Here is an 18,940-nt window from a genome sequence, read left to right on the forward strand (position 1 = left end):
TAATGCGGAGCTCCGCGAGACAACAATTCCAGGAATTTAGCGCATTGTGACGTCCCAAAGAGCGCGTAAGTCATCATCGCGTGTGTTTTTAGGACCACAAAAACATGAGTGAGTCATTTTTCACACTTTGGCGACTGGTGGGGCCTCCAGAGTCCCAAATATAAGGATTTAAATGATTAAAACGTTGATTTAATATGGAAGTTTTCTTTGTATGTTTCCATGTACCTTAGGGCAGCTTCAAGAGTAATCAGCTCCGTCTTGTTAATGTATGTGTTTGTTATTCACGAGATTTGGCCCTGACTCACAGATCTGGTCAGATACGCAGACGCAGGTTCACGTCAGGTGTATTTCCTTTGAAGGGAACGTGGACAGAAAGTGGCCTGGACACCTGTCAGTCCACATCAGGGTGGGAGCACAGCTTCAAAGCAGACCTCCATATCTGAAAGAGATTACGCACAAACGGCCGTCATGTGACAGCAGCCGTCCTGATCCTCAATTATGTTGGCTCATCTCGTTAGGTCAGGTGTAGTGTGTGTGTGTGTGTGTGTGTGTGTGTATTTGTGTGTGTGTGTGAGAGGGAAATGTTCCACAGCTCTGGTTTCCAGTTTATTATTAATGTAGTGAGGACTCAGTGTAGCACACTCTGTTAATTATTAGGCCGGTGTATGGAAAAACCTTTCAATTCCAAGACCTGAGAGAAAAGATAGAAAATAATGTTCCGTTCTGTCGCAACTGCTGCTAAATACTACAACTGTTTTTCTGCTGCTTTACAACATGCTGATAAGGATTACGCACACATCTTCGTCACTATCTCCCACTACTGAAACACTCACAAGTTTTTTACTGTGGTGCGCTGTCAGTCATTTCCAGGATTACAATAAACCTCCCCTGGAGGGATCTTTAAAGTGTAATCTACACTGATAAATACAGTATTTATGCCGTGAAAGTACAGTAATTTACAGAAGATATACACACTGTAAAATGTAAGACTGCACAGTCACAGTAAATTGCAATGTTGTGTAGTAATACCACTTTTACTCTTTTGGCCCTCTACTACTTGTACTATTACCAGTTTGTACTACAGCTACACGCCAAACCACACTGATTATTGACTGAGATATTACTGGTTTCTTTGCTCATTAAATAAATAAATTATTAAAACTGAATAATCTCTGAATAAACTACTACTATTACCAGTTATTCTCCTCAGGGCACTTCAGGTTTGACTGCAGGAATCAGCTGCAGGTCAATGAAAATAAAGGAATCTTTCTTCTTGGACACATGATGCAACATCATTATGTCATATCATCATTATTTATACCAGGAACAGCTTCACTTTTTTTTTTTTTTTAGTCCTCACATTAATTTTGGCTTTGAGATCTTGTGACACATGATCACTGCAGACATTCTCCTCCCGAGAGAGATCACTGTTTCCATAGTGACGAGAGGAGGATTTCTGGGATGCAAACAGATCCGCGGAGCTGGACTGTTTTACAGAAATTATCATTTTTTAATCATGTGCAGACATTTTCTTGTAAAGGTCACTGAAAAAAAAATAGATTAGATAGATAGGAATCGCGATTCTAATCATCCACGATTCTGAATCAAATAATAAACTTCAAAAAACGATTTTTGAAAAAAAGAAAAAAATTCTAAAAAGTTTATATTTTGAAAAATCACACAAAACACCAGTTTGTGTTATTTGTGTACAGTTTATTTTTGTAAATTCTGGGAGAAAAAGGCAGCTAGCCTAATCTATTATTCATGCAAGTTATTTTTCTGTACAGTAAGTAAGTTTTTATTTGTTTTGAATGAATAAATGTTAACTTTTGTCATAAAGTGATAGTTCGGAATTTTGGACATAAGACCTATTTTCCAACTCAGCTGGTGTGATGGAGACGTTTGGAGACGTTTTCAAGAAATTTCATTCAGTTCTTCTAGTTGCCGAGTTCGCTGATGCTATGGCTAGCGCAAGTCAATGATACAAGTTAGCATGGCATTAAAAACACTCATACCGACTCCACGGCAGACTATCGATGTACATATCTGTGTTGATAGAATGTTTGAAATAAAACCAACCTTGCAATTTGAAGGATTTATGTCTCAGCAGCAGCAGCAGCGCGTCATACTTCCGGCAGCGGCGGACTGATTCCCCTGCCGGAAGTATAGTGCTGAGAAAGTAGTCCTTCAAAAATTCATGCTATGCAACGTTAGTTTTGTTTCAAATATTATTCTATCAACACAGTTATGTACATAGATAGTCTGCCGTTACAATCGATTTGCCTCGGGTGCACTGTGGAGTTGGTATGAGTGTTTTTAATGCCATGCTAACTTGTATCGGGACTGTATCTATGTTCCCCGGGTCCTATGTTCCCCGCTTTGTATGTGACCGGGGAACATAGGACCCTTTCTCTAACCCTAATCCTAACCCTACCCTTTTTCAAAAAAAGGGTCCTATGTTCCCCTGTCACATACAAAGTGGACCTTTTTTGGGAACATAGGACCCGGGGAACATAGGTACGACCCCCTTGTATCATTGACTTGCGCTAGCCATAGCATCAGCGAACTCGGCAACTAGAAGAACAGAATGAAATTTCTTGAAAACGTCTCCATCACACCGGCTGAGTTGGAAAATAGATCTTATGTTCAAAATTCTGAACTATCCCTTTAAGTTTGCCTTTGTGTGATCACATATTGACATTATCTTATACAAACTGTGTTGTTTTGATGCCATAATTTGCCTTAACACACTTAACACTAACTATTAGAGAAATGAATTACTCAAAGTGGAGAAAACTTGTGTTTATACTCATAATCTGCGGCACATTCACACACACATTCATTGGGCATTCCACTGCTCTCATTCACACATTAGTATGTGTGTGTGTCTATGTACAATCCTTTGTTTGGGGTTTTAGCTCCAGCCAACAGACCTAAGAAGGCTCAGGAAACTGGAGCAGGGGTCAGGGGTGCAAGAAAGAACATGGCCTGATCACTGGTGCCCCATTACCCCAAAACACACACACACACACACACACACACACACACACACACACACACACACACACACACACACACACACACACACACACACACACACACACACACACACTCACACTCACAGAGTATACAGAACATTTACTACAATGTGAATGAACCCACTGGAGGAAGATCAGGAAGTCTAGCTGAGGGAGTGTCCATGGCCGTTCTGTTAAGTGAGGGTGTGGTCAAAATAGTCAACAAGAGTGAAATCACGGTGAAGAGAACTTGAAGACTTCCTACAACAGGGTTGTCCATTATTGCCGACACTGAATAATGCTGACCCTATCATGTGGCGGCTGTCACACTGGGAGCCAGTTCCTGAGAAGTTTAAGAAACAAGGCGTTCACTGTAACAGCGTCTGGAACTGTGAACTGTATAATGCATGATTAAGCTGCCTCTGGGTGTAAGCCCACAACAATGCCACTCAGCAAACTCATATGGGCGTGTGCTTATTATGTGTGTGCATGTACTTGTCAGGACCGGTCGTCCTTATTGGGTCCGACCGTATTTAATTTCTGAGGTCAGAGTTAGGATGTAAATTACTGTTAAGGTTAAGGTTAAGCATTGGCTGGTAATGAATCAGGTTGGGGTAAGGTGTTTAGGCTTTAAAAGGAATAGAAGTCAATGCAGAGTATGAAGAAATGTTGCTACCTGATGACGACGTCCTCTGAGGAGTTAATTGTCAACCCTCGTAGGTGGGGGACCGTATCTATGTTCCCCGCTTTGTATGTGACCGGGGAACATAGGACCCTTTCTCTAAAAAAGGGTCCTATGTTCCCAGCTGTTCACCCAAAGGGTCCTATGTTCCCCGCTTTCACCCAAAAAGGACCCGGGGAACATAGGACCTTTGTTTTTTAAAAAGGTCCTATGTTCCCCGCTGTTGCCGGTCGTGAACAAACTGGGAAACTCCCTCTCTCACTCTCTCTCTCTAACCCTAACCCTAACCCTTTACCCTGGAGCTCCACACCCAGGCTTCCACAAAGTGGGGAACATAGGACCTTTCTTGGGAAAAACGGGGAACATCTGACCCTTTAAAAAAAAAAAAGGGTGATGCTCCCCGATCGGGGAACATAGGTACGATCCCTTAGGGGGGAGTAGGGTAGGGTAGAGTTGTGGTGGTTATTTTGTAATAATTTGGTGAAATGACATCCTGTCCCAGTTTCACTTATCAGTCGAGGAAACCACAGCTTTCACAAGAAACAGGAAGACTTGAAACACTGTCAAAAACATTAGTAGAAAGGTTTGCAGCATTGTTCAAATGGCAGTCTTTAAAATCTCTGGAGAAGTGAGAATGATACATTTTAAACTCAGGTGTCTGCAAATGTGTCACCTGAGACGAGTGACATAAGGTAATGGCATTGTGTTCCTCATGAAAGAGTGTTCTACTCATTGCTCTATGCTAGAATAATAACCAGTTGCTCAACTTTGATGACACCACCGAGCCATTGTCAGAAAATTATAATATGATTAAAAACAAACAAACAAAAACAACTTCCTAGTGAGAATAAGACATGATAGATTTCACTCTCACTATTTATGTATGCACACTACGTACGCTAATGCTAAGCTAAGGAGAAGTTAACATGCTACAGATTTTTTTTAAAATTTGAAATCTTCTCCACTCTTATTTATGTATCGCACAATAATGCTACATATGCTAATGCTAAGCTAAGGTGAAGCTAGCATGCTACAGATAATAGATTTTTTATTTTATTTTTTAAATTTGAAATCTTCTTCTTGAAAGTCAAATTATTGCAAAAAGAAGCAATTAAGCCCCTAAATGTGTTTCTTCAACGTTCCATTTGAAGACTGGCGTTAGACATGTGTAAAATGGCGGACAGAGAATGTAAACAAAATGTAAATGACAATGACAACATGAGCTTGTGTGAAAGTCTAACATTTACATACACGACATAAACAGGATGAACCACATTTATGTGTAACCTGTGACAGTGTGTTTAGAGATCCTGTTTCATTGAGGTCACTTGTGGATCATTTTTCTCTGTCATACAACAATTGCATAATATTCCTCCACACACAGCATGTTCTACACACCATTATTTGTTTGCATGAATTTGAGTGCAATGAACTACTACTACTAAAGGTTCTGTTCTCGTGTGTTTCCATTCTGTACTTGAATATGACCTCTTTCAGCTACATGAGGAGGCGGGACTACTCACACCTTTATGTTTTTAAATTAGACTTGGAGATCATAGCCCCGCCCACTTCCAACCCAACCACATAGGCCTAATTATCAGCGAGTGAAAACACCTGTTGAATTGTAAACTTTCATTTTTAGCTTGAAGACACAGGAGCTTCTGGTTTACTGCTGCCCTGTTTGGCAAGTTTATGTAAACCACAACAAAGGATTTCCAACATAGAAGTCACAAGAAAACACATTCACATGTAGCAAATAGCAAACACATTTTCTGCTTCCAACAATACACTTAATAACTGATTATCTCTGTCTGTATACAACATGTGACATTGCTGCATTAAAATATCTAAAAAGACGAATATAATTTGTTGAATAGTGTATTTAAATTAGCCAAAATATGTCACTTCTGGGTCTTTTATGTTTTGATTGAGCGACAGCTAGCAGTAGAAATGATGTACTCGGTACATTTCCATACACAGTCAATTTGATCTCGACCGCACTGTTTAACTTGACTACTGCCCTTGTCCTGGGTATACAAGCACTTGTGGAGAATATATTTATTGAAGTGTGTCTGCCTCACTCCTGCAACACTAGACTAAAAAATTGAGTTACATAGGAATCGCAATTCTAATCATCCACGATTCTGAATGGAATCATAAACTTCAAAAATCGATTTTTGAAAAAGTAATAATAATAAAAAAAATTCTAAAAAGTTTATATTTTGAAAAATCACACAAAACACCAGTTTGTGTTATTTGTGTACAGTTTATTTTTTGTAACTTATGGGAGAAAAAGGCAGCTAGCCTAAGCTTTTATTTATGCAAGTTATTTTTTGTACAGTAAGTAAGTTTTTATTTGTTTTGAATGAATAAATGTTAACTTTTGTCTTAAGTTTGCCTTTGTGTGATCACATATTGACATTATCTTATACAAAATGTATTGTTTTGATGCCATAATTTGCCTTAACACACTTAACACTAACTATTAGAGAAATGAATCACTCAAAGTGGAGAAAACTTGACGGATAAATACCCCCTTTCAGCTTGTTAGCATTTCCAGTTTAGTTGGCTAGCTGCTAGCATGTCTGAGTGCCAGTCGTCATACTCTACATTTACTTAAAATATCCAATCTTTTAAGCTGAAAGGCCCCAAAAATGTCATCCAAATCCATGACTTTTTTCGAGTTATGTTGCTAGCAAACAGACAAAAAAAAAAAAAGACAGACAGACAGAAGAACAAACAAATAAACTGCGGCAAACACATATACCTCCTTAGCGGAGGTCAACAATGACTTACTTGCAAGATGAAAAGGACGTCCAAGCCCAGAATCGCAAGAGAAGAAAAGAGGAAAAGAAGAAATCGCTATATAAAGGTAACAATATGCCATCTTTTTTAAATATATGTAAATGTGTATTTATAATATATATATAATGCTGTTTTGTGTGAATACATTATATTTGTGCTAGCTCGCTAGCTAAGTTGAGTTAGGTTGCTAGCTTGTTTAATATGAAATGCACTGCATCGGCGCTGTTTATGTTTGTGATGAGAAGAATGTAAAAGTCCTTTCATTGGTTATATTATAGGATAGTTTCTCCACAGTTATCATCTCTGCCTGTATGTCTGGTCTGATTTGGATTTGGTCATTTTAGTTTCATCTCGTCATTATATTTTAGAAAAAGCTGTAGCCATCCAGTTGTGTGATCACCTGTGTAGCAATAATGTATTCGAAAAGTTCCAGTCTGGGTTTAGAACCCACCATAGTACAGAGACTGCACTACTTAGAGTAAAAGATGACATTCTTATGGCCTCTGAAAAAGGACTGGCTTCTATACTGGTCCTGTTGGATCTCAGTGCAGCATTTGATACGATAGATCATGAGATCCTGCTACATAGACTAGAACAAGACGTTGGGATTAGAGGATCTGCACTTGTCTGGTCCCTCAGGGTTCTGTGCTTGGACCTATTCTTTTTACCCTGTACATGCTGCCATTAGGAAACATTATCAGGAAATACAACATAGATTTTCATTGTTATGCAGACGACACCCAGCTATATGTATCTGTACGACCGGACGACCCAAACCCATCTATTAAACTCCAGGATTGTCTCATAGACATACAGACGTGGATGACTCGTAACTTTCTGATGCTTAACACAGAAAAAACTGAGGTCATGGTCCTCAGGGCCAAAAGATATAAGAGCAGCACTTGGAGCTCTAAACCTAGGCAGTAACACTTCAGTCCCTTGCACTACAGTAAGGAACCTAGGAGTCCTGTTCGACCAGGATTTATCACTGGATGAACACATTAAGCATATATGTAGAACAGCCTTCTTCCACCTTCGCAACATCAAGACAACATTATATCAAGACAAGACTCTGAGAAACTAATCCACGCCTTTATAACCTCTAGGCTGGATTACTGTAACTCCTTACTGTCTGGATGTCCTAGTAAGTCCTTGAGAAGCCTTCAACTGGTCCAGAACGCAGCAGCACGGATACTGACTGGAACCAGACGATGTGATCATATAACTCCTGTCCTGGCTTCTCTTCACTGGCTCCCAATGAAAAGTAGAATCGATTTTAAAATACTTCTACTCACATACAAGGCCCTGAATAATCAGGCACCTTCTTACATTTGTGACTTAATCACTTTATATCAACCGAATAGACCGATGCGCTCCTTGAACTCAGGTCTACTGGTTATTCCTAAAATAACTAGAAGTAGAATCGGTGGTAGAACATTTAGTTACCAGGTTCCTCTCCTGTGGAACCAACTTCCGCTTTCAGTCAGACAGTCTGACTCGGTCTCTGCCTTTAAGGTGAGACTGAAAACCTACCTTTTTAACATAGCCTATAGTCGAAGCTAGATCAGGTATGTCCTGATTAGAATAGTCTATCTTATGCTGCCATAGGCTTAGACTGCTGGGGGAATTTCCCATCATGCACTTAGAATGAGCACACAGACTTTGCACGAGCCGCACTTTCTCTACCCCGTCCTCGATTTTTTTATCCCTCACCACTTACCCGATGTTCCCCCATGAGATGTAGCACATAAATCTACATGTTGCTCATCTCTAACTGGTTTTAATCTCTTACAGTTCTGCTGACACCAGTGAACGACATGAGGTCAGGACAGGAAAGAAGACTGTCATCTTCAAGTCTCTGACCACAACAGTCTTCACTACAGGCTGTGACAAACCCAGTGATCCAGATGATCCTGGCTTTTAAAGACTTTTTCACTTTTTATTCCTGTCATTGTGTATTGTATGTTTTGGGTAACATCTACTGCACGTCTGTCCGTCCAGGGAGTGGATCCCTCACCTGTGGTTCTCCCTAAGGTTTCTACCCTTTTTCCCTTTTACAAGGGTTTTTTCCCTGGTAGTTTTTCCTTACCCTGGTCGAAGGTCTAAGGACAGAGGATGTTACCAACCCTGTGAAGTCCCGTGAGACAAACTATGTTTTGTAAACTGTGGGCTATATAAATAAAGATTGATTGATTGATTGATTGATTGATATTTGGTAGAGTTGAAAATTAATTTTACCAAAGTCATCACTATTATTAACAATTGTGCGCCCATTGACACTGTTGCTGCTGCTTAGTTCTCCTCCTTCTACTGTACACGTTTGATATTGGGCTAAATTCAGTAGCCAAGTGATGAAAATGCAAGCTGCACCAAGTTTTTTTTTTTTGCTTGTACAGTAATAAGTTTATCTACTCTATGTCTGTCTAGATGCTATCAAAAAATATGTACACCCCAAACAGCTGCTGGAAGGGGCCTTCTGATCAAACATCAAACACCAGTCAACCCCTCCTGAATTACACGATGAGTCTATCAAAGCTGCACCTTTAGACCCTGCTGACTGGCCATCGCTGCCTGATATGGTGAGGGTAGAGTGATTTTCCTTGCCCAGTTTGTGGCGGTTTGTCTCAACAAGACGTCAAGCTTTGTATAGAGAATAGACGCCGGGTGTTTGCTTCAACTTCCATGGTACAGTATATTTATACTAATCGCAACTTTCTCTGTCACCCAATCGGCTGTCGTGGGTGGCGACTGACTGTCTCTGGTGTGGCTCCGCCCTGACTACTGTACCATTTCACTCTGGTACGTGCCAAGGGAAGGGTACCAACGAATGGAACAATTGGGGTTGGTTATTTTGGTACTAATTGAATCACACAAAAATAAGTACTGTACCAAACCAAACCAAACCGTTCCACATGGTGGAAATACGGCTTTAATTGTGTCCCTGCAATGAGTCCAAATGAGTTTCTGGGTTCCAGGGTGGTTCACGGCGATGGTGGCGTGCTAGTATCTACTTATGATCTGATCCCAAATGACCAGTCCAGATCCAATCATCCCACAGTGAGTAACCTCCTGTCCATTTCTTATGTAAGTCCACCGTATACTGTCCAAATGAACATCACCGCTAAATGTGCCAGTCTCCCACCAAGCCCCCCGCCTGTCTCTATCTATTAAACTTTCATTTTCCCTGACTTTAGACCATGGATTTTCTTGCGCCTCAAACTTACTTACCCCCTTCCCCACTGTGTCTTCTTGGAATAGTCGACCTCTGAGGAGGATCTTTATTACAATATAGACTGACAACTTTTTCTTTAATTTTTTCCACACAGGAGGAGACCTCGTGCTTTATAAGGAAAACAAATGTTAGGTTTTTCCTCAACTGTTTCAGGTGTGAATGAAAAGTTCTGCAGGGGTCAAATGCGTGAGAGCATAACCGGTGTATGATCCTATAGTTCCTGGGACTGCTGATTTCGTAGCTGTTAGTTTAATCTTAAATTCCATGTTTTACATGCGGGTGCGCTTGTGCCCCTTTCTCGGGCGTGTGAGTGCAGCCGCTGTATTTTGGTGACACAAAAGAGGCTGGTGTCCATCAGACTGAAAAGCAAACAAGTCGCCAAAAAGGATGTGTTATCTTTTGGAAACCTTGTTGTGACGCTCGCATACACGCACACACACTCACACACTCACACACTCACACACAGGGGCAGAGTTGATCCTGATCGGACGTGAGTCCTGCGACAGGATCAAGGTCACTACGTAAACACAACCTACGAACACAGTGGGAAAAGTCCAACCACCGTCACTGGAGTGTCTTCACAGTTTGGACAACACTCCAGTAGATTTGACCTCAAACGCCAAAATAACCACTGAATTTTCACACACTTTTCCATGCCAGTCGCATTCCATCGCAGTGTTAGCTTCAAAACGATTGCGCGTAACTCATATTAGTACGGTGGCCCTTGGTGCAGAACACAAACGCAAATCACAAAACACAACACAAATCAAAAAACACAAACGCAAATCAAAAAACACAAACGCAAATCAAAAACACAAAAACATTAACTTTAAAACGGAAACACAAATCACACAACACAAACACAAAAGCAGAAAACACAAAAACATTAACTCACAATGCACACACAAAAGCAGAAAACACAAAAATATTAACTCACAACGCAAACACAAAAGCAGAAAACACAAAAACATTAACTCACTTTAGCTCACTTGGTAGAGCTGCTGTAGAAGTGCACACTACAGATAGCCCCAGTTCGAATCCCGAGTCTGTGTAAACACGGACTGTGCAATGAGCGACGACACTGGTCAATCGCGGGAAACAACGATTTTCGTTGTTGTTTTTTGAGTTGCGTTTCCGTTTTGACATGCATTTCCGTTGTGTTGTCTGCTTTTTTGTTTGCATTTTATGATTTGCGTTTCCGTTGTGAGATAATGTTGTTGTGTTAAATGCTTTTGTTTTCTGCTTGGGGCGGGATTTTTTGATTTGCGTTTTTGTTTTTTGATTTGCGTTTGTGTTTTTTGATTTGCGTTTGTGTTTTTGATTTGTGTTGTGTTTTGTGATATGTGTTGTGTTTTGTGATTTGTGTTGTGTTTTGTGATTTGCGCCTCAGGGCCACCGTATATTAGGAACAAAGGGTTCATTGAGATTGTGTCATACTAGAACAGCCAAAACAAAATGGGTGCAAACAACTATTATGGTCCCTTTCACACTAATATTTGTGGGTGAACCTGGACTTTGTGAATGCTGGTGTGCAGCCATTAAAAAAAAAAAAAAGAAAGACAATTGTTACCTGAGTGTACAATGTGACATCAAATCTATTGTGAAAGGTATATTTCTTACAAACATTCATGGCGAATGGCTGTTAATTGCCGAAAAAGATGAATGTGCATAATTGTGTTGCACCAAACAATGTTCAGGACTTTGCATCACTGCAAAAAAAAGAACAAAAGATGAAGAATAAATGAGCGTGTTCTGGTTCTTGCATTTCCACAAGCTTACTTAAAAGTGGATTCAAAGCTAATAAAACCCCCTGTGCTCCTCGGTTATTTAAACTGGGCGCAGAGTAAAAACATTCCCATTGAAACATGGATTTTAAGTTTTTTTTGTCCAGTGTAGGTGGGCTATATTTATAATATCCTACCAATCATTTGACTTGTGCACCAGGAAATCAAAACTTAATTACTTTTGTAGTGTATTGCTGTTTTAACGGTACTTTGTGCATTATTTCTTTGTAGAACAGACACACTGTATGTCCTGTACATGTAAACGGTTCCGTCTGAGCAACCAGAAAAACAACAATTCATGTGATCATATATTATGAAAACAGAATTATCCTCCAAAATCTGCTTAGTAATTTTTCCTGTAGCCATGTTTAAAGCACAAGCTCAAGACCTTTGCTCACCAGCATACACTAGACTAGTTGTTACCAAACGAGACACTCAAATTAGTGCTAGACTCTAAAATATCGTTCCTAGAAAGGTCCTGGGATGGTTTCTTGGTAAGCTAAGGGAGGAAAAATTACTGTTTAGAATGATGACATGCTTCATTCAGCACAAAACAAGAGCCATACAAAGAGGAGCAGCTACAAAACCAACACCAATATTTCCAGCTCGCATCTCCACATTACATAAGAGTTTAGTTTTGACCAGATAAATCCACTGGATATAAAAAAAAAAATCATCTTTCTAATGTCAAGATGTGCTGGAGCATCTCTTAATTCAGCAGCATTACCTTAGTAATCCTCTTACTGGTGGGAAAGTGGTTTAGCGGGCGTATTCTTTATGACAAGGGCACAAATGGAGGGATCACGTTAGTCTTAGGGGCCCCAGAGGGGAGGTCCAGGCCGTTCGTCTCACTCTCCAAAAACTTTCCACCCAGGATGGCCCTCGGTCATCCCTGTGAACCCACTGACTCCCTGTCCACCTCTGCCGGGCTGCTGTGGGATGTAGGCTCTCTCACAAAGAGAGTGGAGACTGAAAGACTGGCAAAACAAATGTGTCAGAGGTCACACTTTGACCTTATTTTCAAGAGTCACTTTCAGCAATTAATTATTATCTGGCAGCACAATAGTCAATAATAAATCTTTTTTTTAATGTTCTTTTCTAATACTATGATGATTGAAATGCCCTACCTTACATCCAGCATGATACCAGTACTAGTTTCAGACACATTTTTCCATCGTGAAATCAATGATTACACAGAATTTTTTTTTCAATTCGATTTTTAAGTAAAATATCTGATTTGAATTGTGATTTGTTTGCATTTGTACCTAAAACACAGCCATAGTTAATTAAGAGACTTCAATTTTTAGTATTGTTTTACCCTGCAGTGTGATGCAGTTTGCATTTTTTTATTACAGCAAGTTTTTCACTTGTTTGATTGATTCGCGTTTTATTTTTTTTTCCTCCCAATTTCTTCATTTATTTTCCTTTTTCTGTTGTGTGAATCTGACTGAAATCCATCTAAATAAGAACACAAGTGCAGTGTTTTTTTTCGTGTTTAGATTATAACTGAAACTAGGCTTTTTCGGCTGCATTTGACCTGGAAAAGACGTAAAACTGTGAAGATAGTTATTTAAGTTTCACTCCTCGCACAGCTCCAGCTGTTTTGCTTTGTGGGCCAGTACATGTGTGTTTGTGTTCTTGTGCGTGATAGTGTAGCTCTTAAAACACAAAGTTAGTCCGACCGTCTCGGACGAGCAGCGGGGAGAGAGGAAAAAAAATGAAAAAAGGGCACATAAAGGTAAATCAGTTCACAGCGCAGGGTAAAGTCAGGGCAATGGAATGAATGGAGCAGCAGTACACACACACACACATGGAGATTTATTGTACAAATCTTGATACAGTTTATGCAATAAAACAGTTTGGAACAACACATGAGGATTGGATTTTACCACAATTTATTATTGCTATATTTGCAATTTACAATGGTTATGGAAAAGACATATTTTATTTATTTAATCTGAAAAGGGCCTTTCCCTTCTCCATGGTGTCATTTGCATAAGTTTGAAGATCTAAATAAAAAAAAAAATCCATGTTTAATTATTTGAATTATCAATTATTTATTAGAAAAAAAACAAAACTTTTTGGTAATAAATAATTATAATTCAACTGATTCAACTGGCATTTAAAGGGTTAAAATCTAAAAAATAATAAATCAATTAAAATTCAAGTGAAAAATATTGATTTATGATTATTTAATAGCCGTTTTTGTAAGTGTACATTTTTGTCACAAAGGTGTCAGAAGGTAGTAAATTTGAGGAGTGCACAAATGTTAATGGAGTTGCTTCTGTTCTCCTGTTCGTACATTTCACTGTTGTTTTATATTCTCTGTTGTATGCGTGACACATTTATTTGATTGAACTGTTAGAGGTTTTGCCGTCTCTCTTGTAAATAAGATTTCGATCTCATGGAACTTGCTAAAATAGACACAATCTTTTCCCCTAAAATTGAAAATCCAGTATCTTAATATTTGACATTCAACTTTGTATGATTAATGTGTAAGAGAAAACCCCTACTGTTTTTTTTCATGCCTTAAATGAACATCATACAGTTCAGAAATAAACGAAGTGGTTAGTGATTGAGAAACAAAGGCTTGTCAGTACACGATAACCTCTGACTTCCTGTCTGGTCTGTGTGTCTCTTGTCCACTGAACACAGGAAGTGGAACCAAATACTTACACCATGACAGTATGACAGTTTCCTGTCTGCAGCTAAAAGTGAGAAACATGATGTCAAGAAGAGGTGAAGTGTCAGCTCCGGTAAAACAATGTACTAGTTATTTTCCAGAAATAACTAGTACATATTTCTGGAAAATGGCTTCAATGAGGAGAGAACAGATTGTGCCAGATCAGCTCCAAAGTTCATTCATAACATGTTTGACTGAAAGTGGTAATACATCGAATGTTTTAAATATATTGAGGGTAATGGTAATAGTAGCAACAGAGGAAGTTAGAAATCTGCCAGCTTTAGCGTCACATTTTGCATTCATTGGTTAATTTATTTCGATTCATTCTGTCATTTTAGTTTAATGAAGAGGTCGATAACAAAAACATCTATGGTATAAATGAAAAAAAAAGTGTTTTCACTTCAAGCAGGTCCTCTCTTGTCTTGACACATAATGCAACAACATCAGTTTTTCATTTTTCGCACTGCAGAGCTATTCTTGGAAATGACTGTGTAAGTGTGGTGAGTGGACACACTGTGACACTATGAGTGCAAGTATGTAGCAGTGCAGTGTGACACTGTAGCTACGTATGACTGATTGATTTGTAGTGTGTTTGCTAAATTGCTGCCCTTCCATCTACAGGCCCGCTACGTTGACCGGAGACGCGGTTTAAACTGACGCTGGCATCGTGAGGTGTTATGTTATGTATTTTGATTGTAATGTATAACGTTATCCGTGTTGAATATGAGGGAAAGTTCACGCTGTGTGAAGTTTCTATAGCTGAGATTCCTCACTATCGACCTGGGCGGTTGGGAGTGTTTTTCCAAAGCGCGGATCATTAAGGGACATCAAATGATTATAATCCGCCCCATAACAAGTACAGACTATCACCTTTGTTACATCAAACACTTCTTTAAATACCTTTAAAGTTAAATAAACACATTTGCATAAGATACAGTAATGCTAGCTTTTTAAACCTGCAATTACAAGCTCTGCCGCTCATACGCAGCCAAACAAAGACTTAGGTGTTTTTCCAGAAATGAGAACACGTTTCCTGTTGGCGATGTGACTTCCCACAGTAAACACAACCATGTAATAATGATGATGTCATTGTTTGGCCAAAATGCTTTACTTTGTGACCACATGGACTTGTACACGTTCCAATACAGTTGGTCAAAAGAGACTAAACTGAGAAGACGGTTGTTGTGTATTCTGGGTTATAATAGGACCCGTAGCTGGCATGCACCAGGTGCATGATGGGTAAGCTTGACGTTCTGTTGTTGTTGTCAGATTAGCCACATGCTAATAAGTTATGCTGCTACCAATAAACCTTTAACATTACGTCGTGGTCCGATAAATCATTGTTATATTTAGTAACACAACGGTGGTAACCAAGGAAACTTGCTAGGTCCACTGCTACTACACATGAACAACTCAGAAAAACATGAATGAGATGGAACTTCTGGTGAGAAATCCCCTCTACTGGAACGGAATGTGAAATCGAGTACATATGCGTGTCAATCTGGACGGACGCAGACAAATTTAAAATGAACGCTATAGCGGCCATGCACTCACATATGTTGTTACGTCGTGGTCTATCTATCTATCTATCTATCTATCTATCTATCTATCTATCTATCTATCTATCTATCTATCTATCTATCTATCTATCTATCTATCTATCTATCTATCTATCTATCTATCTATCTATCTATCTATCTATCTATCTATCTATCTATCTATCTATCTATCTATCTATCTATCTATCTATCTATCTATCTATCTATCTATCTATCTATGTGAGTTGGAGCATGTGTTTGTGTTTATTAACTCTGTGTGCATTTTAGTGGAATGAATACATATAAAAGTACTGAAATAAGAGAAATTATTCAGATTATAAGTTAAAGTATATTTTTTGTAGTCTTGTCACCATCTGTACAAAAGTTGTGATGCAGGCCTCTTAAATGTACACGTATAGAGTAGTTTTTATTTTTTTATTTTTTTATTTTTTATCATAGCCTTTCCCTCTGCTGAAACACCTGTCTGACATTTCAGCTAACGATGCACCCAGGTGTGTTTGGTTCGTGCCTCGTTACCACACACTGATATAAAAGAGGAGCTCTCTTTTAACCAGGGTTTGCTTTCTTTGACTGTGGTGAGAGAAAGTGGATGTGCAGAAATGTGTTATTTATCATGGGCTCGTTCATGGGCGGGTTGGTGTTTCTTATGAGTGTTTTCAGTTTTGTTTTAGTTTTTTTTTGCACTGCCAAAAGTGACACAGATCTCACGGGACAGAGCTGAGGCCATAGTAGCACTTTTGTTTTAATGGTTGAAATGCATTTGTGTCTTACAATCACAAACAGCAAAGAGGCGATCATTGATCCGCAAAGAGCCCGTGTAAACAAACAAGTAACCACACGACTTCAGCCGTCACTGAATGCTGGACGTGCTGCAGTCTTCTGCCCTGTGGCAGTGAGTCATCATGACTGTGTGTTACAGCAGGTCCGCCCTTTCATGCTATCATGTGGCAACGAGGAAAAACGGCTAAAAAAAATAATCCCAGACCAACATCTGCTGCATATCCCACAGGCAATGCCAGCTTAGACAGCCAAATCTGATACAGCCAATAACTATTTATTAATTGAATCCACACTTCCTCATAATGTTGCTTTAAAAAATAAATCCTAAGAGAAGCAAAGAAACAGCTGATTTGACTTTTGTGAGGATGCTCCACACTCTGTGGCACAGTTGTGTAGCAGGCAGTACTGGAGGAACAGGTTAGATAATCAAAATCCAAGCAGGGTTCACACAGTTTAACTTCCACGTAAGATGCAAACTCGATAGAAAGACAAAAAATGCAAACATCTACTATTTTTCTTGTCAATTTTACCCGTATGGGGAATGAGGAATCAGTTGACCTGGTGATGCACTGCTAAAAACTGTGTCATTGTGGAACTTGACTCCCTGCTGTGTATGACTCTATATGAAATACTATCTCAACGTTAGTTCAGGAGCGATGTTTGGATCTTTGGGAGGATGAGTAAAAGACTCACGACTCCAATGATGTCTTATATGACACAGCTCTCACAGTCCAGATGTCTTCTGAATCAAATCACAACATTTCATCTTTAAAATACTGTATGTCTGTGTAGGAAATGCATGCACTGTCTAGGTCCTTCATAGATTCTGTGACAACTACCACCGTGGAGGAGATTTATTGTCCACTGCATAGAAACAACTATATCTAGATCTAAATGGGGTGCTGGTACCAATCCCAGCTGACATGGGGCAAAAGGCCGGGGCAACACCCTGGACAGGTCACCGTGGCACAACCGTTCACACTCGCACTTATGCTCAATCCACAATTTACATGTCTGTGGGAAAGCATAGAGAACCTGGAGAGAACTCGCGCACACACGGGGAGAACACGGAAACTCCACACAGAAAGGTCCTCGGTTAAACTCATGAATATATTAATGAGAAACAACGAACTCATTCTGCAGCAGGAGAGCTAAAGCTACATGACAGCAGCTATGGCCTCTGTCTTCTTACAGTATGTAATCTTCACTGAACAAATACTTGTTTTAAATCTAATTATGCATGGTTTATTTTATAATAATAATACACTCTTAGAAATTTCCAGAAGAAAGGGTTTTTCAAGGGTTCTTGGTAACACTAATGGTTCCAGTAAGAACCATTTTGATCCAGAGAACCCTTTAAAACCCCTTTCCTGAATAAAGGGTTTTAAAACCTTCCAGGTAGAACCTTTATAAAAAGGTTCCTTGAGCCAAAAAGGGTTATCCTATGAGGACAAGACGAAGAACCTTATATGGTTCTACTTAGCACTTTTATTTCTAAGAGTGCACTGATAATAATAATAACTTCTTGGTGCCGATGTCCTCAGGTGCAGTACTTGGGCTGGTGGAGCGAGAGAGAAACTGTGAAAATTTGTGGCTCGTGAGGCTTCCATGAGCTCCCAAATTTAAATTTGTGAATTGACAGAGAAATAGCAGTTTTAAAATCACACTTTAATTTCTCAAAAACTCCAGAGCTGAGTTTTATCATGGGTATCAATGGGAGTTTTGACTGAAACTCTCTGCACTTTTAGGTGATTTTAAGAAGAACTGCAAGTCATATGAAAGTGAAAAATACACACGGGGTTAGACGACAACCATAGCAACATTTTTATGTCAAGAAATTGTCTGTGTAGGCTGGAAATTGTGGGCTGGTTTAGAGATTTTTGTGATTATTTCCATGAACCTCAGCTAGAGTGTGCCACTCTAGAGGCGCAATACACACTCATTATAAAATCTGAAAACGTACAAAAAAGTACAAAACTTAAACAGTGATTGTTTAAAAACTGTAATCGGTTTTAAAACTTTAAATTAGCTGAGAAAAGTCCCAAGTCCCAGTCTTGTGACCCGTTTATAGTTTCAACCACGTCTCTAGCGGACCTAGACCGGAAGTTCCAATTAACGCTGTTTTTTAGTGTGTATCTGCATCATTACCTTGTTTAAGAAGCCCTGAATGTTCAAAACAAACAGTTCAGCCACTGCTGAGAACGATGTGTTTTATTGTAATCTCGGGCTCAGCGAGATCTCTCAAAAAACCCGGTCCGGTTGCGTACATTGAACCACAGAAGAAGAATAACGTCTGTTGTGGAGGTGTTTCACGAGCGACAGTGTCTTCTGACTGGGTCTGACTCCGGGTCAAAGTCATAAAAGGGACTGCGGAGGGGAGTCGTGAAGAAGCAATTTT

This window comes from Microchirus variegatus (genome assembly GCF_963457635.1).
Source record: "Microchirus variegatus genome assembly, chromosome: 20".
Taxonomy (NCBI): domain Eukaryota; kingdom Metazoa; phylum Chordata; class Actinopteri; order Pleuronectiformes; family Soleidae; genus Microchirus; species Microchirus variegatus.